The sequence below is a fragment of the Watersipora subatra genome, chromosome 8 (assembly GCF_963576615.1).
Source record: "Watersipora subatra chromosome 8, tzWatSuba1.1, whole genome shotgun sequence".
In the NCBI taxonomy this organism is placed as follows: Eukaryota; Metazoa; Bryozoa; class Gymnolaemata; order Cheilostomatida; family Watersiporidae; genus Watersipora; species Watersipora subatra.
Window position 1 is genome coordinate 14617626 of NC_088715.1, and position 17749 is coordinate 14635374.

At 34.4% G+C, this 17749-nt stretch overlaps 1 pseudogene; it reads right to left on the reverse strand.

Moving 5' to 3' along the window:
- Nucleotides 1-3174: 3174 nt before the first annotated feature.
- Nucleotides 3175-17749, reverse strand: part of LOC137401896 (uncharacterized) — a 32138-nt pseudogene continuing 17563 nt past the window's right edge.

Sequence of the window (17749 nt, forward strand, 5' to 3'; positions counted from 1 at the left end):
GCATAAAATCAATACAACTGTATAATTCTAGCATTGATTATAATAGCTGATTGGTTTAAATAAAACAATTACATTAATTTTTGACAACATCTCTGCTACAATTATGATGAAAAACAATGACAAAACCTGAACTCAATAAAGATACACCAACACAATCTTTGAAAGCACTAAAAAAATGTGAGTTGGCTACTCTTGCTGAAACGTTTGTTGATCACATATTACAGTAGGTAGATAAAAGTGAGTTAAAAAAATGCGGTCTTTTAAAATGTGTTAATTTCAGTCAAACCCCAAGTTTATATACACTTGGTTTATATAACTTGGTTTATTACACTTGGTCAATCACTTAGTTTATATACAAGCTCCCAAAATAGCAGTTCAATTCTTAGGCAAGTTTTTTACTTTATTTATCCGACTTCCGCATATATTCATCTCTCTTTCAAATGCTTCAATTTGAACTTTGCCTTTTCAACTTTCTGATTGGTTTGACAACTCCACATCTCTCGAATAAACATTAGAATCTGCTGCTAAATGGAGAGTTTTAAAAAATTGACTCATGACATTAAGTTATTTAAAAGCAAAGCCAATCTGATGTAACAGATAAATGAGATATGATGCTACATCTAGCTTTTCTGAAACCAAAAAAACTATTACAAATTTTATGCTTCTGTTTTACTCTGGCAAAACTTATACTTTTTGTTTCGTTCTTTCTATGACTGAGTGAAGGAAAAATGCTATATTAAAATATATAATACTGTATTATATTATTATACATTATTATATATTATATCAAATTATATTAAATTATATTAATTTGTACTAAATTATATCTTATTATATTATCTTATGCTTTGTTACCCTACATTATGTTACACTGTATTATATTCTTTGTTATTTTATGTTCTTCTATATTATATTGTTACATATTGAGAAAAGCAGATGGTGAGGTTAGAGAAAGGCAGAGGTTATAGCAGAGGTTAAAGAAAAGCAGATGGTGAGGTTAGAGAAAGGCAGAGGTTATAGAAAAGCAGATGGTGAGGTTAGAGAAAAGCAGAGGTTATAGCAGAGGTTTTAGAAAAGCAGATGGTGAGGTTAGAGAAAGGCAGAGGTTATAGCAGAGATTATAGAAAAGCAGATGGTGCAGACAGATGCTAGTAGCACATACTCCCTAAGGGCCTGTATATATCGGTTGTCATTGTTATATCAAACAATAGGCTAAAATTGGAAAAAGAAATGAAAAACCCTAAACTGTGAAATATAACCTTGATATGGTTTGGATCAAACAGAGAAGAATCTAAAGCTAGGTAAGAAAATACAAGAATATATTTGTAGCATCTTTAAAGGAAAGTTGGTAGAGGGTAAAGTTGGTAAAGTGGTGAAGGTGTTCCACTTTACTAACATGATGACTTCACTTAGTAAATAGTGACATAGTGAATGATGGCTGCTCTACATATGTAAATGTATTATTCCAATTTTGCTGCAGCGGTTAAGGCAAGAAGATGGTAGAGCGCTTGGCTGAGAATCTGAATATCCAGGTTTGATTCTCGTACGGGATGATCTTTTTTCTTACTGCTCTTTGGAAGCCTCAACCTCTTTTATTTATGCACTAAAGTTCTGAAAACTGGAGGGGCTACCATTCAGCCCAAACAGTAGTAGTTTAGGACCCGAGGCCACAATTGCCAGCATGCTTGTAAAGCATTGAAGCCAGCAGTTACTCAAGTTCAACTCTATATTTTGTCGATTTACAAAAGAATGCTTTTGTCAGATGCTCTTTGAATTCAAAGTCTTTTTAAAACTTTTATTCCCTCTGTTGCTCGACTGAAATTGAAATCTCAAAAACTGATTAGTTCACTTATGATACTAATCTACTCTCTTAAGCCTGGTTTCAATATACGCTGCAAGCACCGGCGACAGCACCACAAGGCTATCAGCGGTGAAATGTGAACTTACGTGCTCAGTATCACCGGTAGCTACCAGCAGTCAATGGAAGAGTTTAGCGCTGTTCAAATTTCGCAAAGAGCCGCAGGCAAAACTTTCCTGAAATGCACTGTACAGGTGAAGGTCAGCATTTTCGAAATGGCATGGCGAGAACGCATTTTTTATGCAGATATTAGCGATGCAGCTTTATGTGAGCAGAAGCCGTCGAGCCTAGCGTTGCATGTGTTTTGCTGCACAAGATTACCGCCGGGGTCTCGCAGTCAATATAAGAACCAGGTTTGATAGAAACTTGTAAACAGAGAAAACAAAGGGATAAACAAACATGAACACAAATATCTTTATTGAACCAATGCCGACTTATGTCAAATGAGACATCTCTCAATCTTTGAGTTCTGCCTAACATTGCTGAGTACTCTTTAGGATGTTTTTCTTCCAGTTGATATGCAGTGCAGAAATAATAACTCCCTAGAAATATTGGTATGTCAATATATCTCTATTCTTTAGTGCTAAGCTGACATAATCCATAAGTACTTCTTCCTGTTTACAGTAATTTTATTTCAGATTCAATAAAATCTGCAAATCATTTCTTACCAATCTTGATGAAAATGTATATATGGCTGGTTTGCAAAAATAGTTCTTTGCTTATGTCCTGTTCACCGATCACAATCATGTTTCTTAAGTATGTACACATTAACTAGCCTTCCAAGCTCAAACGTTTGGAGTTGCTTCCACTATAGATCATTGAAACAGAAATCCATGATGCCATTTTGCTTCACAAAATTTGTGTGAAGGCATATGCTTTGATACATTACAAATCTTGTGTATATTACAACTCTGAATCGTAGAAATGACAGGGTGTGACTCCTACTTTTAACTTTTAATTCTAACTTTGAAACATCCTGGCCATTATATCACCCAAAATATCAAAAAGAATCGTAAATGATTAAAAAATACGGATACTTTCAGATAAAATCTAAACAAATAACTCAGAATTGGTCATACATACAAGCTACGGCTGTCTGTTAGTCCCAGAGGCAAATGTGCATAAATTCACTTTTTAAAAACCTTACTTCAACAAGATGATGAACATGTTACCCTTTATTAGGAAGCAAAAAAGTATTCAACCGAAGAACAAATAAGAACATACTTTCTGAGTGAAAGCAAGTCTCACAGGCTGTCTCCCTTTAACGTATTTTATATTTGTTATATCATGTATTTAGATGATACTCGGATGTGCAGAATTAAACTTTAGAAAATAATAAGAAAGAAAAAACTGAGTAAAAAAACACCATGAACATATTAAAGTATTGAGTTATTCAAACCCTAAACCATTAACTTCACATATAAAGGTCAAATAGACTTGTTTAAAACCCTGAAATTCAACAATTATTTGCAATAAAGAATGAATTGAATACAATATAAACTTAAAAGTGATGCAACTGCCCTGACAAAGAATTATTAAAAATTTACACCTTTTTGCCTTTCCATCTCTGCCATTTTTTAATCGCCTAGAAAAATCTTTACTTATTCCATAAAATTTAAAAATATGAGTACGAGTATTGGTCAGACTGCAAGAAGACTACCTGTCAACCGTTGTCATAAAAAGAGTACAGCTTTCAACTATCACCGTAAAAGTATACCAACTGTCATGTATTGCTATGAAAGAAGACAAGCTGTCAACCATTGTCATAAAAAATAGGCCTACAGCTGTCAACTATTATCATAAAAGAATACCAACTGTCAAGTATTGCTGTAAAGAAAGACTACCTGACAACCGTTGTCATAAAAGAAGTACAGCGGTCAATTATTATCATAAAAGAATACCACCTTCCTAGTATCACTGTAAAAGACTACCTGTCCTCTATTGTCAAAAAGTACCTAAAGCTAAATATGATAGAAGCGAGTATTAGCAATAAATTGTGCAGTTATGAATGTGCATTAATAGTTCATTAATATGTCTATGTGTCTGTCTCAACTTCTATGTCTATGATGAGAGCTGCTGTTTTAGCACAAGTTCTCACAGAGATCATTCCAGACATAACCCTGCTGATTGGGTACATTCCCCTCATACGTTATCACCCAGCTAGTACCACTGTAAACTCCCGTGTATATAGAGTTACCGCGGAAGAATACATATCTGCAAACAGAACATGTATATTACAATAAGTGATGTCGCTGTCGCTATAGCAGTAAAAATATCAGTGTGACAGTATGACACATTTCCGACACACTCATGAACTTCTATAAGTATAAGGAATGATAAAAATACTAATAAATACTCAACATAGACAAATTAAAAATAAACATGCACAAAATGTTAGTAGATTTTATCAGAAAGTGTCAGTATTTTTTATCATTTGCTATTGTTTTTGATGTTTGAGATGGTCTGACTGCCGGGATGTCTTATGACTAAAATCGACAAGACTAAGTTGCGACTAAATGCTCAGATCAACGAAAGTGTGATTATTATGTCTAAATATAGTTGCAAAGAAAACAACAGAAACGAGAAGTGTAATGCTGCAACTTGAATGCAATATCAAATATCAACTACAGCGACGATAGTGACTAGTGACGTCACTGAATTTATTTTTATTCTAAGCATTTTAACTGCTATCTAGTTCTGTGGATTTTAATCTTAAAACATCATGATGGTCAGATTACCTCAAACATCAAAAACAATCGCAAGTGATAGAAAAATACCGATATTTTCTGATAGAATCGACTAAAGTTATGTGCAAGCTGATCTTTAAAAAGCTGATCAGAAATCATCTTTAAGTACATGTAAAGCGGTAGATCTGTTATAAGAATGATCTCTATTACATGTCCGTAATAATACAAATCATTCCTGCTCTGAAACTTTTTGTCTTATTTATCATCTGATATTTCATCATCTGATATTTCTCATATATGATCATCTGATATCATCTGAAACTTCAAAATTGTAACAGATTCTTTAGACTAGCAGTTTGGCTGTTGGATGATGTGAGAGATCGTAGGAAGTAATTGGTAACTGCAAGTAATTGGTAACAATTATTTGCACCAAGCCTCCAAGCCCAAAGTTGTGAGTTTGAATCTCACAAAAGGAATCTGTTTTCCTAATTCTGTAAGCGTGGCTGAGATATACGGAGACGGCTCTTGCTATAGTAAAGATTGCAACAGATTGTAACCTCAAATGAAAATTAAACCATCAAATGTGAAAAGAACAATTTGGAAGTACAGCCAACAAATAACAATAAAAAACTTTGAGATCTGGGAAGCTATTTGGTTATATTTGTCAGTAAAGATTTAAAACCAAAATAAACTAATACTATGATACATTAATATGCCCCGATCATCAGCATATTTGTTAAATAAAGTTATGGTTGAAGGTTGGAAAAAGGTTGCATCTAACTAGATTTAAACTCACAACACTTGGGTCGTCGGCCAAATGCGCTAATCATCCACCTTCATGATAGGAGAATAATTATGCACATAGTTATTCTCTGTGCTTTATCTGCACACCTGACATTATCTCATGGCACAATGAATTGCCAGGGTAATAATGGGTAATAATTGTTAGTTCATTTTAATACAAACAGCATATCAGAAACAACAAAATGATTAAATCTTAGAGATGCTGTCTCCACAGATGATTCTTTCCTACAATCATCAGGAAGAAACATAAACTATTAATTCTCCTTGCAGCAAAAATAATTTACACTTACTCATTCTGTCCACCATTGATGACAGGCTTCTGATAAGCCTCGTCGATAGCCTCATTTCCTAATGTTGGAAAGAGAACATTGATCTTGTTGCACTTTATAAATGTCCAATCTATGTCATATCTACAGACCTGTAAAAATACAACACAATTTATTTTGCGGTTTTCACGCAGATATAAACAGAATGTCAATGATCGATGCCTACATTAATGACAAATGAAATTAGTTTGAGTGACACAATGAATGAAAAAGAGGCGCATGGGCTCTTTTGAATATATGAAAAGTATGAACACTTCTATAAATGAACACTTATTACAGGAAAATAAAATGGCTAGCATTTATGCAATTTGAACTAGACTCGAGATAGTTGTGTGTGTATTTTAAAAAACAAGCTCCTTTGCATTCGGCATCATATGGTTTGCTATAAAGTCACGCAAGACAAGTACCATTAGTCATATTCTGTTGTTGAAAGGGTTCTAGTGATATATTGATAGTTTGGGCTAAATATACAGAGTAATAACAAGACAAAAGCTAAAACAAATGCACACAAAAACATACACTCTATACAAAAATTACTGCGCCGTAGCATTTGGCGCAATGAGTAATGTGACAGTCAAAGGGTTAACTGTGATAAAGCTTTGTCAATTTTACTCTTGATACATTCTGGCAGTCAGATCTCCTCAAACATCAGTAACAATTGCAAATGATAAAAAATATTGATTACTTTCTGATAAAATCTACTAAAATTTTATGTCAATTTATCTTTACTTATTTTATGACTAGTTTAATTTTCAGTAACATTATAATGAAGTGGGACCTTGGTTCCACTTCATTATCCGTTCTAAAAGGTTGTTCGAAAATCGAGTTGTTCGAGATCCGAAACAATTATTCACGTTAGAATTAATTTATGGAAATTTTAATCCGTTCCGTTAATAATGTTAAAAGTATTTTTTTAACATTTTACACCATAAACTGTGCAGTATACTGCATGCTATAGATAAAACAGGTATATATAGATCGTGTTTATTTTTGATCAAAGATTTTCTATCTATGATGATTAGAGCAGAAAACAAAAAGTAAACATTTCATATGTTTTGCTCTTAAAACTTCAAAAATTTTTTACGTTAAGATACAATACAAAAAGTTGCAGAAATTGATAATGAAAAAGCAAAGAATGCAGCAGATCAGTTACATCAAAAAGCGTGTGAAAAAGAAAATATAAACAGCAATGGCACGTTTACTTCACATATTTGAAGGAGAATCCTCCTTTAAATCAATTTAGGCTAACTTGACTAGAGGAGTTGTTCTTCTAGCAAATATCTTTGTTAGAAGGACGCCATCCTAGATGGTTACATCCTTTTTGCACAAAAATGATAAAGCATAACTTGTTTCCCCCTTTGGTTATGGATGTTTCTATGCTGTTTGCGGAGCTGTTCCAAATGTTTAATTCTGATGCGCATGCTCCAGTTTGGTTGAGAACCAAATTTATGTTTGAGTTCCGCGACGAATAAACCTAAATATTTTTGGTTGAAACCGAATTGGTCGAGAATCGAAGCGATCGAGAACAGAGGTTTTACTGTACCTTATATGTCTCCCTGCCAGTAAAGCTAAAAGCTATGCATGTATGATGCTAGCTGATGCACTACAAACAAGGGCTGCCTAGATTTTCTAGACAGTTCATCACAAGTGTCTCACAGTCATACCTTATTGCCAGAAAATAGATATGTTGTAGATGTGGAATCTGACCAGAAAGCCGCGTCAACCCTCGTCAGCTTGTTCCTCGACAGCACCAGAACTGATTCTGAACCAGCTGGCAGCATTCTGGTGAGGCCGTTGTGATCATATCGATAGTAATAAACAAGAGTTCCTGAAAAAGGTTAAGTTGACGTTACATACCAACTCATAACATTAAACAGACAACCAGCTTAAAGGGAGTTGGTTTTACATAAATACAGTGATGTGAAAAATAAACAGGCAACTCTAAAACTTTGATCAACTTCAATAAATACGGTGTTATGGAAACTAGCCAATTCTTTGAAGTTGCGCTTATTATATATCAAAATGAAGCTCTGAGTCTCCTCCTTTCAGATATGTTATTAGAAACACGTTTAAAGTAGTTTATCACATAATATGAACATTTGCGCTGCTTGTTAGCATAAAAACTGAAATTCAGTAATTTTAAGCAACTTCAAGGACACAGTCTTATATGCAGCAAAACATAGTGACATGAGGACTGTTTTACACAATATCTTGGATCTGAGTAACCGCATTGCTTTAAGTTTGAATGCAAATAACTTTGACTCTCTCTATAAAGCTTATCTAGCATAGTTGTTTTAAGCTAAAGTTAATTTGATTGAATTCTAGTTGTTTTAAGTTTTCTTTTGATGTACACTTTGTAAGGGGTCTATTCAACAACAAGATGTATACTTTGTAAGGGATCTATTCAACAACAAGATGTACACTTTGTAAGGGATCTATTCAACAACAAGATTTATACTTTGTAAGGGATCTATTCAACAACAAGATGTATACTTTGTAAGGGATCTATTCAACAACAAGATGTAAACTTTGTAAGGGATCTATTCAACAACAAGATTTATACTTTGTAAGGGATCTATTCAACAACAAGATGTATACTTTGTAAGTGATCTATTCAACAACAAGATTTATACTTTGCAAGGAATCTATTCAACAGCAAAAGTTTAATAAAGGATTGGATCATCTCAAGGGCTGAACAGTAGTAATGATCAAGTTGCATAGGGCGGTTTGTTTATTTTTTACACCACAGTAATGATGATACAGGGATACTTAATAATGCTGCAATGAGACATAGCAAATAAAACCAAAGTTCATTATTTAGATAATGTGTTCTATCTTCATCAAAACACTAACAAGATTAAAAAATGAGGCGACTAATCATGCTACGTGAATAACATGTGTATGTATGCGTGTGATGTGCTTTTTGCGTATAACTTATAGGTAAAGCCTAGAAAACAACAAACGTAATGCAAAAGGAACTGTCTGATAGTTTGAAACTAGCTGAGAGTTTGCTGTAGAACAATCACAGTTTTAGCATCTCACAGATGAGTGAGCACCGGTGGCACCATTGCCACCGGCTGCCAACAACCGCTCCGTCAGCTTCACTTTTATAACACGCGAAGACAAGTCATGAAAGTCAAATAAGTTTATATTGAATAATTTTACTGCAGGGAACCACACTGATCTTGAAACTTTACTAGTTTTAAGGTATTGTGTATTAAAAGCATTGTTTGTCTTTAGTCTGGTACAATATCTGTCATCAATTATCATATTTTGAAAATTTTCATCTTGTGTAAATTCATATTTAAGAGTTACTTTAAATCAGTGCTAGATGTTGTCTGTGACAAACTGATGTTGTCTGTGACTAACTGACATTGTCTGTGACCAACTGATGTTGTCTGTAAAAAACTGAGGTTGTCTGTGACCAACTGATGTTGTCTGTGACCAACTGATTTTAACCAAATTTATTGTAATCTTCGATATAATAAAAGTGGCGTCTGCCAGTCTGAAGCAAGATTTGGGATAAAAAACAGCCCTTCAAAGCAACTTGAACTTGAATCTTCACTCTAACACCTACATCAATTGTCCACCTTTCAGTACAATGGAATAATTATTCTCTGTCCTTTACTGACATACCCGACGATCTCTCATGGCATGTTAGACTGCCAGGATACTAGTAACGGAGCATTAGTGTTTGATAATAATATAACTGACGGTGAACTCAACGGGTTCATTTACTTTTCTGCATTGTCCATCACTGTGAATAATGCAATGCTTATTTAATTCTTTAGGAGTGAAAATGAGTTTGATAAATTTAGGTTTTATATAAATTAATAATTGTTTTATCAATCACGATGAATGTAATTTTAACCAAAGATGTTGTACAGTCTATAAATGCATAGATTCTAATGTACCTTTGAAGACATATATGAGAGGGTAATCTTCGGCGGGGTCAGTAGGTACCTGCATCATTGCGTCTACTATGCCTGATATGCCATCAAACATTTGATAAATCCTGATAGGGTCTACAAACATATGAGGTTTCCTTTACATATACTCTTTTATAATGCATGCAAATATCTACTGGCACCAACTCTGACATTTGTGTGAAAAGGTCTGCTACAGTGATACTGTAACATATATAATATAGAACATTAGGTCAATTGAAAAGTTTCAAGTCTGCAATTTACTAGAGTCTGTAAAGTTAGGTTTTGTTTAAAGTTGTAAATTTTTTTCCAAAAAGGGAGAGAGAGGGTAAAAGTGAGAAAGTACAAGAGTGAGGAGAAAAGTGCAAAAAAGATAGAGAAAGAGAGAAAAAGGGAGAGAGAGAATGAGACCAAGAAAGAGAGAGAAAGAAAACTATAAAGAAAGACAAATAGAGAGAGAAAAAGAAAGAGAAAACAAGAGAAAGAGAGAGAAAGAGATAGAGAGAGGAAGAGTGAGAGAGAGAGAAAGAGGGAGAGAAAAAGAGTGATAGAGAGAGAGAGAAATAGAGAGAGATTGTGAGAGAGGATGAGAGAAGGTGAGAGAGAGAGAGAGGAAGAGATAGAGAGAGAAGGGGAGAGAAAGAAAAAAAAGAGAGGGAATGAGGGAGAGAAAAAGAGGGGGAAAAGAGACAAGAATATAGACAAAAAGAAGGAGAAAAACCAGAATGGTCATTGAAGTAATACTCAGTAGAAGTAGGTTGACATAATTAGAGCAGTCAAAGCTGATTGTAGTACATAAACACTTCTACACATGTTATAATAAGGCGTATCCTGTAGGACTCTGTACCTGGTGAAGTGTTAACACCAGCTCATACTATGTACTAGAGTGAAATACACTAATTCTTTTCTTCTTACACACTTTAATGTGTATCGCTGTTAGAATACAACACAAAAAGCTCTGTTCATACACACTTCTACACTAAATATTTCACACCTGTAATAAAGTGCATTCAAAATTCAATAGCCTCTAATAAACTTTATATCCACATACACGTAGGTGAGCATAGATGCAACAGCTGTGACTGACCATGATGCATGCAGCAAACCATGACTTTTGTCATGTAGCTGACATGATTATCAACTAACTATAGCAGTCGTTAGGTAACGAGAATGACCTTGAACTGACCTGGATGGTCATTAACTAGCAAGGTTGTTAACAAACCAAAATTATTTTTGAGTGCCCATAGAAGCTTTTTGATATCAAGGTATTTTATTAGTGATCAAGGTAGTCTATATCGCAAGCTGACTACTACGATGTTCTGTTGACTTGAGTAATATTCAGGCATCATCATAGAATTTTAGATGACCATAGTGTACTCTTTGCGAAAAAGCAACTTACTGTTGATAGCTCTATTGAGAGTGTAAGAGTACTCCCAGATAGCTGTCTCTCTAGTGATGTATGTGCTGGTATATTCAACCCCAGCATAGGTGAAGACGATATTGGTCATGGCATCTGTTGAACCGTGGCATGTCCCTAAAATATATTCAGTATATCATAGACATATTTTAAATGTGATTTATCTTTTCCTGCCACTACCTTTCATAAAACTCGTGTTTTTGCAGCACAGACAGCAGCACTGATGAGATGTAATGACAGCATAAGCAAAACATAGACAAACATGTATGCATGCGGCCGATCACAAAGTATGAATGAATATAAACTCAAGGTCATGAAAATTATGATAAAATGATAAAGGTGATTGTTGTCAATGATGGAAAAAATAAAGTAGTGATTTGTTCATCGGAGTAGTATGGTAGCACGTATCAAATGTCTCACTCAATCTTGACAGTGATGCCAAGAGGACGGACGAATATGACAAATCTCAGAAGATTGCGGACACATGCATATCTTATCATAAATATTGGCATAGACGTAGTATGACGTGGTCTGAAACCTTGATTACGTAACGTGCATCTATTCTTGGAGGCAACATAGACTCTAGCGCAAACATTTCCTCGTATACCTGTAACCTGACTAATCCAGACAACAAGTCAAACAAACGCTTGAACACAAAAAATGGCCAACATTTGAGCCAATCACACAGCAATGCAGGCTTGTTGCGTGAATTAATTACCATATTGTGGTTTATGCAAATAAATCAACAAACTGGTCAATAGGAAGTCGGTAAGATTTGAATCACACCCATGAGTTCATTGTTGTTCAAGGTAGTGACATGGAGACTGCCTCCAAGAGGCTCGATATTTGATAGCCAATCAATGGAAATGACAATCACATTTTTACGAGAAACTTGAAACTGGCCATACTGTGTTAAAACCAAATTAAAGGAAGAAATTTTTAAAGGTACTTTTTCCTTCGCCTTGTAAATGTAAAGTGCCTTTCGATGTAATGATTGTTGTTTACATACAGTAATTGTTGAGTTCACTCTTTTGTTTACAGCTTTGAAATAACCAATCAGAGATAACTATGAAAATAGCACCAAAGATTAATATAACTTTTTGCCTCTATCAGTAAACGAACTTCTCAATGTGTTCTTTCTCTAACACTTTTTACAAAGTAAAGAATTCTTCACAACTGAATTTTTACTATTGTAAGACTGTCCATACATTTGAAACCACATTTAGAGCGTTATGGAAAAATGCATCCCACAGGAGTTGAACTTGGGTATCCAGATTATTCAGACAAGTGCACTACCATCTTGCACCACTGGACCACCTTGCAGCATCGTGAAATGATTATGCACACACTGATTCGACATAATGCTCTCTCATGCAAGATTACGAGTGATTATAAATTGATGGCAATTTTAAAAACAAAAGCTCTACATATAAGCTGACTAAAACTAGACGAGTTATATTTTGAGTGACAGCCAACTGCTGACCTGCGACAATGCTTGACAGAAAGACACACCTTCATAATAATAATAATAATCAATACCATTTATGTTAAAAAAGTTAAGCAATTTTTCTGCTAACTTTTTATGTTTTTGTGATTTTGAGGTTTTTATACAAAACAGTAAAGATATAGAAAATTTTAACAATTGCAAACAAAACACACATGAATTTTTTCGATATCTGACAGTTTCTACCATGAGCTGTCAAATATTGTTCAAATAATAGACTTTTCTACACTACCACGCATACACAAAGGAATGTTACAGATATACTTAATTGCTGTGTCATTATGTATTGTAAAACGTCTTTACTCAAGGAATATGGTGGTATCTAACATTTGTTTACTATTATCTGTTTCCTTGTAAATCAATCATTCAATTAGATATTCGCAGAACATACTTACCGTAATGTACCGTACTTATACGTACCGTAACTTCTTAATACGAATATTAATATAGTTTTAAGATCAGAGGCTATGAATTTACTTACCAATTTAAATTGTTTAAAAAATTTTGAGTTTAATTATCTTCCACCTTTATATCTATTAACTTAACAGAGAAAACAATTTTAAGGGTTGTCACACCATGTCACACCATTTATTTGATTTTGTTGGCTAATTGTTGCCTTTTTTTGCTTTATGACTCATATGTTTTTGAAATGAAATTATTAATATTATACATAAAAATTAAATTACTCATAAAATTAAATTATTCATAAAAATAACCTAATATAATACATAGTATATGTATACAAACATGTATATTTATTATTTATATGTATTTATTACTTACATTAATAAATATATTGCATGCGTTTGCTAGCAGACATGCAATTTGAATGTCGTGAGTTCTAATCCACTATGAAGGTGGTTTTTCGTTGCTAAAACTTTATCGCTATAACTATACAGATGACAGACAAACAAAAATGAAAATTTATATACATGTATATATATTTATTATTTATATATATTTATCATTTATATATACAAATACATTTATATTTAAATAAATTTATATAAATTTAACTACATAGTCTTGTTGTTGAGCTTCTTACCGTAATACTGCTGTATAGATGATCTTTCAAAGGAGTGGATGGATGTTGGGGTCGTTAGCATCATAGAGAGTGTACATAGCTGAACTAGCCGTACCATCACTGCTCTGAGGGACGCCGAGCATACACCCCGACTGATGCAATATTACAGCATCGAGGCTAACTTCTGTTTGAACATTGGCCCCTTCAATAATATATACCTAATCAGGTTCAACTCATAACTTCTGTGAACAAAGGCTGAAAATAAAGTTTTCAAGAAAACAAAAACCAATTTAATTTTAGGGTACTTTACATGTTGTTTACGTGTAAGCGTAGAATGAGTTAAAGCTGGTTTACACTATATCTCCGTATTTCGGCATGCACTCAACAATATACTTTGATGATTGTCGATGATAGCGATGTTCACACTATCACATACCCTTTTGTGTTTGCATTAGCACATACTCCGTGGCGTAGTATTTCCATTTTTCGTTTTAAACTTTCGCGAAGAAACCTCTTTGTTTTCGAATCAAACCTCTTTGTTTTAATCAAATACTAGTAAGTAAATGCATCACGCTATTACTATCGTGGCTCATATTAAAAAAGTAGTGGTCGATTTTCGGCGAAATATTGAGAGTTTGACAGCTACAATCTTTCTCGGCACATCCGCGTTGCTTTGTCGATGCCATTGGTTTATGGTTCACATAATCGACAATGAACACCAAAAAGAAACCGTCGTCATACAGCGATATAGTGTGAACCAGCCTTTAGGAAAGCTTGAAATGCATGTGTTCAGATGTTTGCGTGCTTCAATAAAGGTGCTTCAATAGATGTACATCAATAGAGGTATAAAACTGGTTCGAAGATTCCAAAACAAAACAGCATTCTAACATTTTGACATTCTAAAACAATGGCTTGATATTAAACACTCAGACAAGTCACGAAATATTATCTTTGTCTATGTACTATATATACATATATATTTTAACCATATCCATGAATTCAAGTCAGGTAAATACCTATATGTGAGCAGTAGCTAGCAGAAAACCTGGCTCTGAAGCAGGTTGGAGCAAATCGTCATTTTTCCCTGACAAGAAATTAATTTGTTGGATTAAGACTTTTTAAAAACAATTTTTTTTAAAAATTGACTAGAGCAAGGTTAACATCAGTTGAGCACGTGTCATAATGGCATCTTAAAAATGAACTTGCATGGAATTTTTAGTGCCGTTAAATTTTATCAGAAACAATCGGTATTTTTCTATCACTTGCAATTGTTTTTGATGTTTGAGGTGATCTGACTGCCAAGATGTTTCAAGAGTAAAATTGGTAAAATTTGATTACAGAATAGAGAAAGCATAATATTTTATGCTTTATTATTTATCTTGAGGTGTTGACTGATGTTCTAAAAAAAGAATCAAGGAGATTGACCAACCAGAAGCTGAGATATAGCCAGCCAAACACAGGTCTACCAAAAAACATAAGTGTTTTGGTAGTCATCAATATATGACGTATGAAATCGACTTGTGTGCCATTGGTCAATTAAGCCAACTAATGCGCTCTGCTTTAACAATCACGGCGTTTTAATTGGTTTAATCCCTGGAAGTATAGAACAATCAAATTGGGCCTAACAATCATTGTTCTGAGAATTCCGAACCAGTCCCTCTGACGTGTAGATTAGTTTTAGAATAAAATAATTACACGCATCTATTATTTCGCAACTTTCTGCTATCACTTTCTACAAATTATATTAGTTACATCATTTATTCTATACGCAGTTATATTATTATTTTGTATAATATGCATTATGATTATAATATTAATCATAAAAAATAATCATAGATAAGATAATAGATCAATAGAAAAATCAAATCAAAAGTTATCGTTTTCTTTTTTACAGCAAGAGCAGCACAGTCAAGTTATTCTTTTTAAGATTATGGCTGTAGTGAACTTACAGTCTGTTAATAGTGACGATAATCATGAAAATCAACTAAATGCTGCAGTAGATACACAATAGAAAAATGATGAATGAACAAAAATTCACATTCTCATTTCTTATTCTAAACGACTTGCAATCGACTTGCAATCGCGGATGTCGCATATAGACTATACACGCGCCGTTCGTTGAACAGAGGATCTTCGGAGCATATCCGTGGAGATCGAGTTAAAATTTGAAGAACAATAGTTAAAATATGCTCTTCTGTTTTGACAAATCACGGCGAGGGGTTGTGGGCAAATGCCTTTGCCACACAATGTTTGCTTGATTTTCCTGAAAAACCAGAGCTAGTCTGTAAATTATTTACTATCGCGAGAAGCTTTTCACATCTCGTAGCCAAAACAATCATTATACGTAACGACGGTAAGGGTGGACATCTCCGGCACATGAACATTAGGTCGATTTTATACGTCACAGTTTTCGGGATTTTCGAAGGGTTTTCCTCTGATTCTTTATTAGGTAGACCTGTGTTTGGCTAGCTATATCTCAGCTTCTAGTGGGTCAATCTCTTTGATTCTTTTTTTAGAACATCAGTCAACACCTCAAGATAACTAATAAAGCATAATAATATTATGCTTTCTCTATACTTTAAGCGAAAATATGATTATGATGTCTATATAGTTACAAAGAGACTGACAGAATCGTTACGCGAAGCGCTGTAGCTTAAACGCAATGACTGACATCAACTATCACAACGTTACCAGCTAGTGTTGTCATTTCGCGTGTACTTTTTTCTAAGCATTTGAACCGCGATCACGTTTTGTCGATTTTAATCTTGAAACATCCTGGCAGTCTGACCACCTCAAACATGAAAAAAATCGCAAATGATAGAAAAATACTGATACGTTCTGATAAAATTTACTAAAAACTTTGTGTAAATTTATTTTTAGGAACATCTTGGACTTGATCCTCTCTCTCCTTCTCCCTCTCCCTCTCCCTCTCCCTCTCTCTCTCCCTCTCTCTCTGTTTGTTTTCAAACTTGAGGTTTGCTTATCATGACTCTTTACCATAACAAAGTTTAATAAGTCAATTTGAAGAACCTTTTTGGCCGACAGAACGTTGCAGATGAGGTAAACTTACGTGCTTGTCCATCCTTGAAATGATAAGCCGTGTTAAACTGAATTTCTCTTCTTCCATTCACCGTAGCCATTACAGAATGCTCATTGTTTCCTAAGAAATTGGCTCCTAAGGTAGAGACAGACAGACTGATTGGCCTAGGTGTTGCATGAGGTCATAGCCTTAGCACCCAGATATAAATACTACTAGAGTTGGTACTTGCTACAAATGTCAATAGCCCTATTATTACAATTGAGACTCTCCTAGAGCCCGATAAAACCAATAGCCTGAGGACCTGTTTATCAGTGACCATAGCATTGGTACATGATACGAGTTGCAACAGCCTTAGTACCTACTGTAATTGCAGGTGCTACTAATAACCAAGAGACCAGAATGCATGCCACTAGCCTTAGTACCTGCTACGAATTTCACTGTGAAATCTTCGGGTGGCTCCTGAGAAGAAACTCTTTCTCTGAAGCACAATGGAGCCTTAGCCGCCCAATCAGAAAAAGCTGCGGCTATGATTGCCTCCTGATCCACACTGTTAGAGGGAGCATTAGAAACTGTGTAGTAGTAGGCTGACTTCAGACTAAGAGGAGAGACGCCCGTAGACCTTTTGCTTCTGCTAAGTCGTGGACCTCTTCTCACTCCAGCGAACCTACCAACTAGAATAAAAATTTGGTTCTCAGGCTACCATAGTCCGTATACATGCCTTTAAAATAAACTTTAACTGCAGGACTGCACTACTGGGCTCAACTAGGGCTGCCAGCGCTCAAAATGGATAATCAATCCTTTCCAATGTGCCACGTTTAGCAAAAAACAGCACTAAAAAGGTGACAGCAAAGATTTTTCATATTATCATAAAATTTTACAAAAAAGACAACTAAAACCTCTATCTGAACGCCATGACACTTTATTTTCAACTCAATTATAAGTGGCATTCAAATACAGGTTTTACAGTAATTGGTTAATATTATACTCATGGCTTATTTTTATCTTAGCTCTGTATTCATCATTCTGATGAAACTATCCTTCACGAGCTGCCAAAACTGACCAAAATACTATCACCCAGTATAAATATTAATCGTCAGCATGTTTTAAAGCTATTGCATTATATTAAAATAGCTTCACGCTATCATACGTTACCATAGCAACAT